Source organism: Podarcis bocagei (genome assembly GCF_964188305.1).
Source record: "Podarcis bocagei genome assembly, chromosome: 2".
Lineage (NCBI taxonomy): Eukaryota > Metazoa > Chordata > Lepidosauria > Squamata > Lacertidae > Podarcis > Podarcis bocagei.
This window is the reverse complement of record NC_138126.1, coordinates 24,677,347-24,689,570: the sequence shown is the minus strand read 5'-3', so window position 1 is coordinate 24,689,570 and position 12,224 is coordinate 24,677,347. Positions and strand designations below refer to the sequence as shown.

The window sequence follows — 12,224 nt, the reverse complement described above, 5'->3', positions numbered from 1 at the left end:
CGATCCAGAGAAAGGCATTAAGATTTTAAAAACATTTCAGAATAAGAAATGCTTCAGCAGCTTTCACATGGCTTTCCATGCTCTTCAGCAAATTTCATATCTGGGGCTATAGTATGAATGCACAAAAGCCTCCACTATATAATACATGCCAAAAGAAACTCTTTTAGTGGTAAACAAGTTAATCTGAGCATTATAAACTGATTGAGCATGCTATAAAAGCACTGACTAAGATTCCCAGCAACGTACTCAAGTCCTATCCCCCAAGCAGAGTCCAGTAGGACAAAAGTAACTGTTGAATACTGTCAGTGTGGAAAAGGGAAGGAATCCTCCATAGTTAGAATAGTGTCAAACTTCCACCCCTGGCTTTGTTTAGCCAGAAGGTAAAAAAGAAAGAACGAGCTGTGGTTTTCAATCCATCTGTATGTACAGAAATACACTTTTCTCAGTTCTTCCAGATAAAAAGGATCAGGCCTAGTGAAATGTCATTAAAGTTTTTCCCAAATTTTCCTCTGCTATGATGGCTTGTAAGCACTCACTAACCGTTTGCAATCCATGTGCTAGAAGCAACTGCCAGAGACTGCCATTCCTTTGGGATACTGAAATACCTCAGAAACAGAGAAATCCCTACTCTACTATGATTCTAATGAACAAGCAGTAAAGCAGAAGGAGATATAGATGGATAGATAGATGAAAAATATTCTTCTTTGAAAATGCACTACCATCACATAAGTCCCATTTTGTTCTCTGAAAGAGATTTGTTAAACCAGCTGTTAGAATAACTGAAAAGCCTGATATTTGCTAATTAAAGTATTCAAGACTGGGTTCTTAATTTTAAAAGATTCAAGCACAACATTTAGGCTACCCCTTATCATTTATCTGGGATAAGACATCACTGCAGCAAGAACCCTGATAATCCAGGTTCACAAAGAAGAGTGAAGGACATAGCAAGACTGTAAAAACTTATATTGCCTAACTTTCTATTTTTAAAAGTCACACAAATTAGATGTACAGGAAGTGAGACTATAAGCAACTGTTTTTGTCTTCAGCAGGGATGCTCCCAAAATAAATGAATTCCAGAACTTCTGCTCAAGGAATCCATTCAAGTGCCTCTTCTGCACTAGTGTAGTCCCAATGTCCATCAGAGAAAATTGCTCCAGAATTGTCCCTAATATGAATAAAATTTGCCAGGGCAATGACTAACTTTTCAATTTCTCAAACTCGATGTATTTATTTTCAATTGTCAATACTTGAAAGCCAGTTCCTTATCTGTTAGCCATTATTCAACCTGAGTAGCCAACCTTTATCAATTTCATTCAGTTCCTCCACCTTATAGGATAAGCTCTTTGCTAACACCATTCCAATTAAAGCCATTTGTTCAATACCGGTTTCTATTGCCCCTATGTTTCCTATAAGTCAACATCCCCACAAAACTGCATTGTTGTAGTGTTATTGCAGTCTGGCTTAAGGTACCCAAAATGTGTGCTACCTAACATACAAAGGGCACCAAGCATCTTAATGTAGGCAACCACACCAGTGTGGCTTACAAACTGAAATTCCATTTGATAAAAGATGTGAAATTGGGGACAAAAGTGCAATTCCATGGATCTTGACTGTTTTCACACACTAATACCACATCCTGTAGAATTCTATCAGTAATATTTTAACTGCACAATCATAATGAATTTCAGGAACCAAAATGATTTTCTGTGGAACAGGAACAGTGAACAATGTTAAGGTTAATTGTTGTAGCTTGTCTTCACCATCCCCAGCCCCTGCCCTGCTCACAGTTGTGAAGACTACAGTATTCTTACATCATGAATGGTCCATGTCACCATTTAGAAAAAGAAGTAGAAATAGGTCAATATATATGTGGACTGTTCCTGGATAAAGTTCTCAAAGTTCTTAACCTAGCTTAAGGTTGTAGCTTAAGCCAGATATTTAACTAATAATCAATCACGGTCAGTCCATCATTTGAAAAACAAGACTTTAGAGCCATCTTATCCCAAAATAGAACTAGACATTCCATTTTGGCGACTGCAACATTGGTTTAATGAGCCATTTGCCCCCTAGCTTATAAATCTGAGTTTCTAACAACAATTATGATGTGAAAAAATAATGTTCTGAATGAGAAAAGGAATGGCCCTACGAAAGGGGCATCAAACACAAGTTGGTTGAAAGGCCCAGTGAATACTCAGAAGCCACATGCTCCCTGGCATGTTCCTTAATATACTTAAGCTTCTAATTTAGAGGGAAGGGAGGACAGAGTTGACTGATAACAGGCTATCCCAGCCTTGAAAACAGTTTAATATTTTCTGTGGAATACAGAAGAGGAGCTCCAGGCCACGTTGAAGACCAATGAAGGTTCTCACTACAATTAATTCTGTTTGTGTCCTGAATGGAACATGCAGCCATTAGCTCAATTTCAGTGGTATTCAGAAATGAAATCCAAGTGAATACTAAAGATCTTTGGGCACTGCTCACTGACAAGCTCAAGGGTCTACTGCAGTTGCTTTGGAGCAGGGAACAGGTGGCACACATTTTTGCCTTTATCTGCTGTTCTTTGTATTGCTTTACTTCTGTTTCTACAACCAGTTAGGAAGCTATCATCAAACTGCTTACTCTGAAGTATTATTTCCAAATGAGCTCAACAGAATCACTCTAAAAGCCACTTCAAGGTTTACAGTGGTCTTCAGTATCATAGCTAAAATTAATAGAAAAGCACTGTAAAGTCGTTGTTTTTTTAAAAATTGTAGCATCTGAGTCAAGCATTTTTTAGCAAAAACGTTCATTTTCCTAGAACCAGCTAATACCCTTGACACTCAAGGCGCAGAAACATCAAGAATTTTATCAGGATTCCTCCAACTGTGTGAGGGGCGAAAACCAGCATGTACAGATATTAGGGCTCCTAACATTTTGAGTCTCAGGAATACGAGTTATTTTTTCAGTTTTACAAATTCTCATATTGAAAATGATCCTGAACAGTATGGTATATTTGAAATTTGAAATATTTCAAATATACCATACTGTTTGGGATCATTTTCAATATGAGAATCATTTGTACTCAGTCACTGTAGGATAACACTGCCTAGCACAGCAATACAAATATATTTCTTCATGAGAGAAATCTGCCAAAAGGAGTTGCAGCCTAGACTTATGTGTTAAAGCAGCTCTGCAGGTTTAAAAAAAAACACTTTTTAATATGAAAAACCCTGCAGCTTGTTTTTGCATTAATGTCATATTATGAAACCAGGATACAATTTTAAAGTGTCATCGTTTTCAGTATAAATCATCACAAATGCCACCCTTTAATGTAGGCAAATCATGCCAGATTCACATTTTCAATGGTGTTGAACATCTATTCCAGGGGTTCTCAAAACCACAATCTTAACAGCCTCCACCAAAACCAACCAAATCAGAGATTTAGCAAGCATAATCACTTAAGTCCTAGACAAATGGATCAAATCATGGTTGAGGGGCACACATAATGTGTAAACATATAACAGCACTTGCAAGGAAAACTCCCCTCCTCCTCCATATTGTCAGTTATGGATATTAGGCAACTGCCCATGTCTTACCAACCAGAGGAGGGCACCTCAACACTCTGCTCCCTGACAGATCCAGCACACAAGACAATGTCAAGGAGGAGCTCTGTCTTCCCCTTACAACTGCCAGTGTCTCCTTAAGAAAGCCTGCATCACAGTGTTTAACCATGGGATTAGACTATGGTGACTGTAAGACTTCAAGAAACAAGTATATTAAAGCACCACAATACTTGAGCAGGAGCAGATATTTATAAGCACCAGAAATAGACCACTGTTGTATTATACGGGGAACAGTGTACTTGTTGTAAACCTGCCTCAAGCAGTTCCATGTATGCTTTGCCCAGGTACCTAGCTGGAAGGGGCCATTCTTTCAAATGGGCTCTGCTGCCACTTGCAAAATGTGTCATATTTTGACTGCACTCTCTGAATGGAAAATCCTCTCAGCGCTAGGAGGCTAGTGTCTGCTATACACACCCATTGCACAAAGCAGAAATTCCTGTCAATAAGGCAAATGGGGCCCAGGCAATGTAAGGGGAGGAAAGAGACCTACAAACAATAAGCAAAGCATCTGGCTCTCTGATTTACTGGAAGGGAAGCTAAAGTCAGACAAACTGTAATCACAGTGCTGCATCTCCCACTTCAGAAAGATCAGATCAGTTCTTGCAATTGCAAAGGCTATAAAGGAGACAGACATCCCTGGATATTCAGGCCAAATCCTAAAAGCAGTCCCAAAGACTGTGACAGAGATGGGTGAAAACTCAATTTGCATCATCCTAGTTGAAAGCTTGCATGCCCCAGAAAGAAGAGTCCCATCTCAGTGCATGAACCAGCCATCTCCTAAGTGCAGCACTAATGGAGGTTGTGCTGCTGTCCTTCCCTGGAGACAGCAGCCAACACTACTGAAGCTTCTCACGTAGCAACCAGAGCTCCAGAGCCAACATTAGCTGCTTGTCAACGCTCTGAACGTTCACCCACAGGATCCAAAGCAAAGCAACAACCTCGGTCACCTCTGCGCTGCAAGACATAGCTAGCAAAACCGACTTCCTGGGCCAGCTGGAGGGGGGGATGGGGCAGACTGCCTGATGTCACCTTCATAGGTGAAAAGGGAGAGTCCTGAACGCCATTAAGGAAGTAGTACGTCTTTGTCTAGTCTGTAACCCATATCCTCAAGTGTTGACAGCTCATTTGGAAAACATTTTTGCAATCAGGCCTATGTCTTCACTGCCAAAAATCATGGGTTTTGAGGCCATGGCCCCATCCCCCTACAATACAAAACCAATTCATTGTGCTGCCCACAGCCTCTGCCTGAGTGAGCCTTAAATACTCCAATTACATAATGGGCCAGGGAGAGAAACTGCAGGAGGCCACACTGCAAGGGCCATTATCTCCTTAAAGTAACACCAACCTCAGCAAAAGGAATCCCAATAGCATATTTTGTTCCATTCTGCAAAAATCTCCCTGAGCATAGGGGCTGCTGCCTGAAGTACAGTACAGGAGACCCCACTGGTTAACTGCAGAGACCAAAACCTCTCTCAGCTAGGTACTTTGCAAGGAAGAAGCTCCTGACATTCTCTAACCTCACCAACCACTTCCCAGATTGCTAAACAAACCATTCCCCAAAACTGTAAAAAGGATTTTTGTCTCAGTTCAAGGCAGCTCTGTTTCAAGTAGCTGGCCACTGGCACCCCAAGGACAAGCTGCTAAAGGGAAGAGTGGGGGTAGACTATGACGACCTTGCCCACAGCACTATTATTGTGTTTACAAGGGGCTGTGTTACCACTTAAGACGCAGAGATCAATGCAAGAAAACCGAAAAAAGTACCCTGATAGAGCACACACGTCAGACAATGAAAAAGTTGGGGGAGGGGGTCCATACTGCAGCCTCCAGCAGCAGGCAAGGGAAAAGGAGAAGAGGATTATTAAAGTGCACCACCATCGCCACACAAGCACCATGAGAAAGCAGAAAATGCAGGTCAAACACCTCCTCCCCCGTTGCCTGAAGGAGCCAGCAAGTCAGAAGCAGACAGCCGAGGAAAGGGAGGGGGCGGGAAGGGAAGGAGCAGCAGCAGCAGCTCAGGGGAAGCTGCTTCAGCACATGGAGGAGGAGGGGTGGAAGCAGAGGGGAGGCAATGGTGAACTCACAGAGGAGCACAGACGGGCGGTCGCACGCACACACACATACACACACCCTTTCCTGGCAAACAGCTGCTTTGAAGTGGAAGCCATCGTCCCAGAAAGGGATTTTCCCACATTCTCACAGTAGGCTTTCCACAGAAGATTGGACCGGCTACTTCCCCACCTCCAGCACGACCCTGCTCCACACACGCACACATACACACTGCACCGAGAGAATCCTGCCTGGGAACCCGAAACAGGAATGAATTCAGAGGTTCCTTCAGACTACCACCCCTCCCCCACCACCCATTCTCTCCCTCTCACAACACACAGGCCACTCTCCCTCCCACCCCCTCCAGGACCAGACACGCAGGTTCGCCATGACGCCCCCGCTCTCCGCCAGCGCCTGGCACCAGGCAAGCTCACCCGCACCCCCCACGGCGAGGAAGGTGGGGGATGGGTGGGAGCGAAATGGAAAACAGTCCCACCACCTTCCCTCCCTGCGGGAAGCCCTCGGCGGGGATTCCCACTCATGGACGCACCCCCAATCTCTCACATACACACACACACACACACACACACAGACACACAAAAAAGGGAGGTATATAGAAATATATACACACACCTATGCACTTTTGGGGGTATCTGGATGTAAAGAGAGGAGTGCGTGTGAATGTATGTATATAGATATATATGCACACACGTATATGTATATGTATATACATTCACACGCACCCCTCTCTTCACATCCAGATGCCTCCAAAGGTGCAGGGAAACCGGGGTGTCCAACGCAGGCCAGGGAGTGTGACCTCTTTCTTTCCCCTCCGACATGCGGGAGAGGCTCCACTTCCCCTGGAAGAGCCAGGCTGAGGTGCTTTTCTCTCTCCCTCGCCCTCCCCGCCCCCCACACCCCTAAACCCCCCACAGCAGGGCAGAGAATGCATGGAGAGAGTTCCGGGGCAGCTGGAAAGATGCGGGAGCTTGAAAGGAGGCGGTGAGAGAAGGGGCTGGAGCAGAGGAAGGACCACCGAGAAACAACCCCTCACCACCACCATAAGTTTCCCGCCCCTCCCCCTCCATGGGTCTCTTTCCCACCCGCCTCCCGCCTTTTGAACGGGTGTCCCCTCTTCACCCCACACGCCCCCTTTTTCCTGCTCTTCATTTGCCTTGGCTGACCTGTCCGGCCCGTTGCCCGGGCCCCCGGCACTAGGCCCTGCTGGGCGCCACGGTGTTTCCTAGGCGGCAGGCGGGACCGAGAGCTCAAGCTCCACAGAGCAGCGGCCGCGGCCCCTCCCCCTCCGCGGCACCAGCGAACAGCCAACAGCTCCTCCTCAGCAGGCCGGGCGGAAACGGCACTGAGCGCACGGGGATTCCCAGCGCTGGCGCCAGGGGCGCCCCAGCCACGCCCCCCGGCCCCACTCATTGGCCGGCTTTTCCGCGCGATCTCCACCCCCTCCGCTCTTCCTCCCGCCCCCGCCTCTCCCGACTCCTATTGGGCCCCTTCTCTTAGGGCTGGCGGTCGCCCCCATCCCGTCCCCCTGTAAGCCCCAGCGGCCCCAGCCGCTGCTCTATTGGTTGTTGGAAACGCCACTCAGCTTCGCGTCAGCCTCGGCAAAGGCTATAAAAGCAAGCGCGGCAGCTTTCCCCGGCTCAGAGCAGTGCGGGTGCGGTGGGTGGATGGGTTCTATAATAGGGAGGAGAGAGAGAGAGAGAAGCTGTTCGGGCCAGTTCGGCTGCTGCCCGCGCCTCTGCGCACGTGGGTCTGCTGCTCTACGTGCTCAAGGGCGAGGCAATCTTCCGATTGGCTCGTCTTTAGCCAGTCCCACGTGGGGTTAAGTGCTGCTTGGGGACACGTGGCATGGGAGCGGGGTTGGGGGGGAGGGGCCGGGCTCAGCTCTGGCTCCGGAGGACGCTTCTGTGCATGCGCGCCGAAGAACCGGTCTGGGAGGAAGAGCTGGCTGCAACACGGCGCATGCACCCTCCTCCTGGGTGGCTGGGCTGCAGGCGGGCGGGGGTGACTGCAGGGGAGATTCGCGCCAGGAAAGGGGGTGTGTGCTAGGCTGGAAGCGCTCTCGTTACTTAGGGCAGGTTACGGCTCGCACTGCTGCAGGATGTAATGCGGGCTTTGCCAATAAGCCCTATTGTGGCGGCGGCGGCGGTCCTCTCGTCTTTCTACCGTCCGCCTGCTGCCCTCCCCACGCCAGGATCGACTGTCTTTGCCTGCTCTGCATCGCCTCACGTCCCGTCCCCCCCGATCTTGTAGCCGAAGCCTATAATGCACGTATTTACTCGGGGCCCTGCCGAATTAGCCGGGATTTGTTCCCAAGTAAGCGTGCACAAGATTTGGCGGCCCTAATAATTTGTAGCTTACCCTGTCCACACACATGCCCAAAAAAATCCCCCCCCCTCTTTGCACAGGTTGCCTTCCCTGAGAGTAGGAAATCCTCTGAGGGAAGGGCCGGTTTTCTTCTCTATAAACATCGGCGGTGCTGTGCACATAGTAATTTCATCTGCCGCTCTCCTTGCGCAGCCTGAATTTGGGCGTACATCCTTTTCTAACGCCCGTCCGCCCTTTCTCACAAAGCTTCGTGTTAAAAATGAGGAGCAGCACTTTTTAAAGAAGGGAGGGAACGCGTCTGGGGAGAGATCGAGACCAGTTCTGTACCAACAATGGAGTAAAAAGTGATGGTCGGAGGAGCTCCCTTGGGTGCAATGGCCTTAGGTGCTCATTTCAAGTGCTCCATCCCGAATAGGCCCTTTTGCCTGTTGACAATATGTTATCGCAGAATTCAGAGGAAGCCCAGTATCAAATTTTGCAGTGCATTAAAACATATGCTGCAGTAAATGTGTTAATCATTAAGGTGCCACACAAGTCTCCATTGTTTTCGCCGCAATAGGCTAAAAGGGCTACGCCTCTGGAAAGTCAAGATAGCTTTGGCAGCTCTGGAGGACTTGCCAGCCACTAAAAACAACATCAGTTAGAGTGATATAGAGGTACAAGGTTTTGAGGCTGGGGTACAGGACCAGGACTCCACATGGGCAGAGATGGAGAATCTGTGGACTTTCAGGTGCTGTGGGACAACAGCGCACCTTGTCTATGACCTGGGTGAGGCTGATGAGAATCCTGCCTACAACATCTGCAAGGCCACAGGTGTGTTAATATAAGCAGCACCCATCTCTGTCTGTGAGGAGTCCTGGTCTGGTACCCTAGACTCTCTGTACCTTATGTGGGTCATACTCTGTTATCTATTCTTGATCTAGATGGGCTGCTAGTCTGCTTGCATTTGAAGAGAAGCCAAGTGTGGCTCTGGTCATATGAAGTGTCTTAGATACATTTGCAGGATGCAGTTCCAGGAAGTCTTTTCTCAGCCACCGTCTCTCCTGTGTCTGCGTAGATTAGTTTGCCACCCCTCCCACCTTCCCCCACTATGGGAGCCAGCTAAACACAGAGCTGTCTGCTGCAGAGCAGGAAGCCGCACAGCCGAGCTGCGTTCACCTAAGCCTGGCGAAATTAACGAGCGTGCCCCTGGCTGCATAGTTGTATTTTCGTCCCTCTTTTCAGACCAGGACTGCTTCCCCGAAATGGGTCAGAGCAATTAAAACTCAGTACACAGCGCCAGCGATGGGTGCCAAACAGAAATGGTAGAGGCTCGCAAATTAAAAGGCACGTACGGAGAAAGCGCTGGTGGCAGGGGAGGAGAGAAGATCTGTTTGGCAATGCCATGTGGCTCTAGCCAAGGCCGATTCCCTTTTGCTGTAGATTGTGCTGGGACAGAGGTGGCGTAGCTATCCGGTAGCTCTGGGTTCGGTGGGCACTGAGAGAGGGCCTCAACCTTCCCTCTGCAGTTGCTGCCACTAAGGAAAGGAGATCCTGTAACAATCAAGGACAGGGAGAAAAAAGTGGGAACTGCAGGGATATGTTGCAATGTGGAGAACTCCAGTTTGCCAGTAGGGTGTGTAGATGCACATATATGGTGTTCCATATTGCATCCACGATAGAGCAATCCACCTTTTTTGATTTCTAGCAGGGCTGCTGTTTTTCAGAGCTACGTGACTCTCACAAAACCAGCAAATGATTTTTACCATCTGCATGTTGTGTGTGTGTGTGTGTAAAATTTACCTACCTACTAAATATCTGCTTTGTCACCCAGCGGCAAGTCCTGGCTGCGTTACGTCTAAACTCAAGACCCACAAATCCAGAGTCTTGTATTTTTAGTTCTTAGGCCCTCCAAAACTCCCTTCCCATCTCGGTATTCCCTGTCTGCGTTTGCAGGATGTAGTAACACTTAACATTGGCGCAATGGGACATGAGGCTGCCTTCCGGTAGGCTGAGATTTTGGAAGTCCCATCCCCCACTTTAAAAAGAAAAAAATGAGAAGCAGCCGCCACAACCCTGTTTCTATATCAGGCCCCATAATGCAACAGTCCAGCCTCCCTCCTCCACCAGGATGTGGAGAACAGGAAACTGGCACAGCTGCTCCCCATGTCTGTGGCAAAGCAGGGGACAGACAGCGGCACCTGGTGGCCGAAAAGGCATTGTACATGCTGGACAATTAGGTTATTTTGAGAGCACTGGGCTGACCACTGTGAAAAATACCCTTGCTCACTGTCATCAGGCATGTTGGGTCTTCCATCAACAACTTAAATTCATATTGGGGGGCGGGGAGGTGATAGACAGCAGTCTTCACCGCCTGGTCATATGAACCCAGAAACTGCCTCACAAAGTATTTGTCCGTCTAGTCCGCTATTGCCAAAGTCTGGGATGGGGTGTGTGGGAACACCTGAGGCCTATGAAATGTTTCTGGACTACAACTGCCCTCATCCCAGACTACTGGGTGGGTCTGAAGGGGACTGGGGCCCACCACCCAGGTGTTAGAATTCCTGCTCCATGATTGCAGTCATGGGGTTTTTGTCTATCACATGACGGTGTATGTTTTGATGGGTGATGGAGACAGGATGTTTGTGTTACTGTGTTCCATGAAGTGGGACTATTGTCCTTTGTTTTTTCTCTTTGCTGTCCAATGCTAGAGAGAGAGGGAGCCATGTTGCAGTGCTCCGTGTGTGTTTATATGTAAATAAAGTAGATTAGCCAAAATGCTGAGGTCTGTCACCCAAGCTGCAAAGACTCTGCAGATCCCTAAGTGTGCCAATGTCTGTTGGCATCGGTTGCTATGATGTTTGGGCTGAAGAAAGCTAATGAAGCTCCTGAACGATCGACCAGGAGAGACAGAACATGCCAGTTGGGCAGCATGTGTCTCTGCAACAGTCCTACTTGCGTGTAGGACGAGCTCCTGACACCAGGTTCCCCAGGTCCCACCAAATCAGACTAAAACTCATCTTCTCCACCATCCTGTATCCAGCAGCAGCAAACACAATGCCACTGGGGAGTCCCAAGTAGGACCCCAATGCTGTAGCCCTCTGCTGTTATTTCACAAAATGATAAAGTGTTGGAAGGGGACCCAAGGTCACTAGTCCAACCCCCCTGCAATGCAGGAATCTCAAGTATCCAAGTCAAGTCACAGTCTGCCCTGACTGGCAGTGGTCCTTGAGGGTCTCAGGCTGAGGTCTCCACTATCCAATGTTCCCTGCTCTTTGTTCAGATGCCAGAGACTGGAACTGGAACCTTCGGCATGCAAAGGATGTGCTGTGGTGGAAAGGAAAATACAGTGGTACCTCAGGTAAAGCACTTAATTCATTCCGGAGGTCCGTACTTAACCTGAAACTGTTCTTAACCTGAAGCACCACTTTAGCTAATGGGGCCTCCCGCTGCTGCCACGCCGCCAGAGCCCGATTTCTTTTCTCATCCTGAAGCAAAGTTCTTAACCTGAAGCACTATTTCTGGGTTAGCGGAGTCTGTAACCTGAAGCGTATGTAACCTGAGGTACCACTGTAAATATAAATGTATTCAACAGAATTTTAACCTCCCACACAACAGAGGAACAATCCTTCTCCCTTGACATCTGTGGTTAAGAGCCTATTGGTTCTCAATCCTGCTATGAACCAGACTCAGTGTACTTTTTTGGCCTTGCTTATCTCAAGGGTTTCTCTTCTCACAAAGAGCTTCGTGCTCAAAACATGGAACCTTGTGGCAGATTTGTACAGTGGTACCTCACGTTACAGATGCTTCAGGTTACAGGCTCTGCTAACCCAGAAATAGTATTTTGGGTTAAGAACTTTACCTCAGGATGAGAACTGAAATCATGCAGCAGCAGCGGGAGGCCCCATTAGCTAAAGTGGTACCTCAGGTTAAGAACAGTTTTAGGTTAAGAACAGTTTCAGGTTAAGAACGAACCTCCAGAACGAATTAAGTTCTTAACCTGAGGTACCACCGTATGCTTAGGATCCCAAGTTGGTGTTGGAGCTTGCTGGAAGCTATGCCTCAACTCAGCTGGCTTTTAAGTTTCTAGCCCTCATGCCTATCAAAATAACATCTCCAATTATGCTCTAAATGAAGCAGAAGTATAGCGTGCATTTTTATGATGCTACTAAGGCAGAATTTCCTTTTTTTCATGTTTGTTGATCCACAGTACTTGTAAATACTGATATTGAGCGGTGTTCAAACAAACTT

At 47.6% G+C, this 12,224-nt stretch overlaps 1 protein-coding gene across 2 annotated transcripts in view; it reads right to left on the bottom strand.

Annotated features, from left to right (window-relative positions):
* The window catches only part of SETD5 (SET domain containing 5), a 63,514-nt gene extending 56,507 nt beyond the window's left edge, over positions 1-7,007 (bottom strand). For both annotated transcript variants that reach the window (XM_081181738.1, XM_081181739.1), the window contains exon 1: positions 6,833-7,007. The gene's annotated coding sequence lies outside the window, so the exon portion shown is untranslated. The remainder of the gene's footprint in view (positions 1-6,832) is intronic.
* Between the last annotated feature and the right edge of the window lie 5,217 nt (positions 7,008-12,224).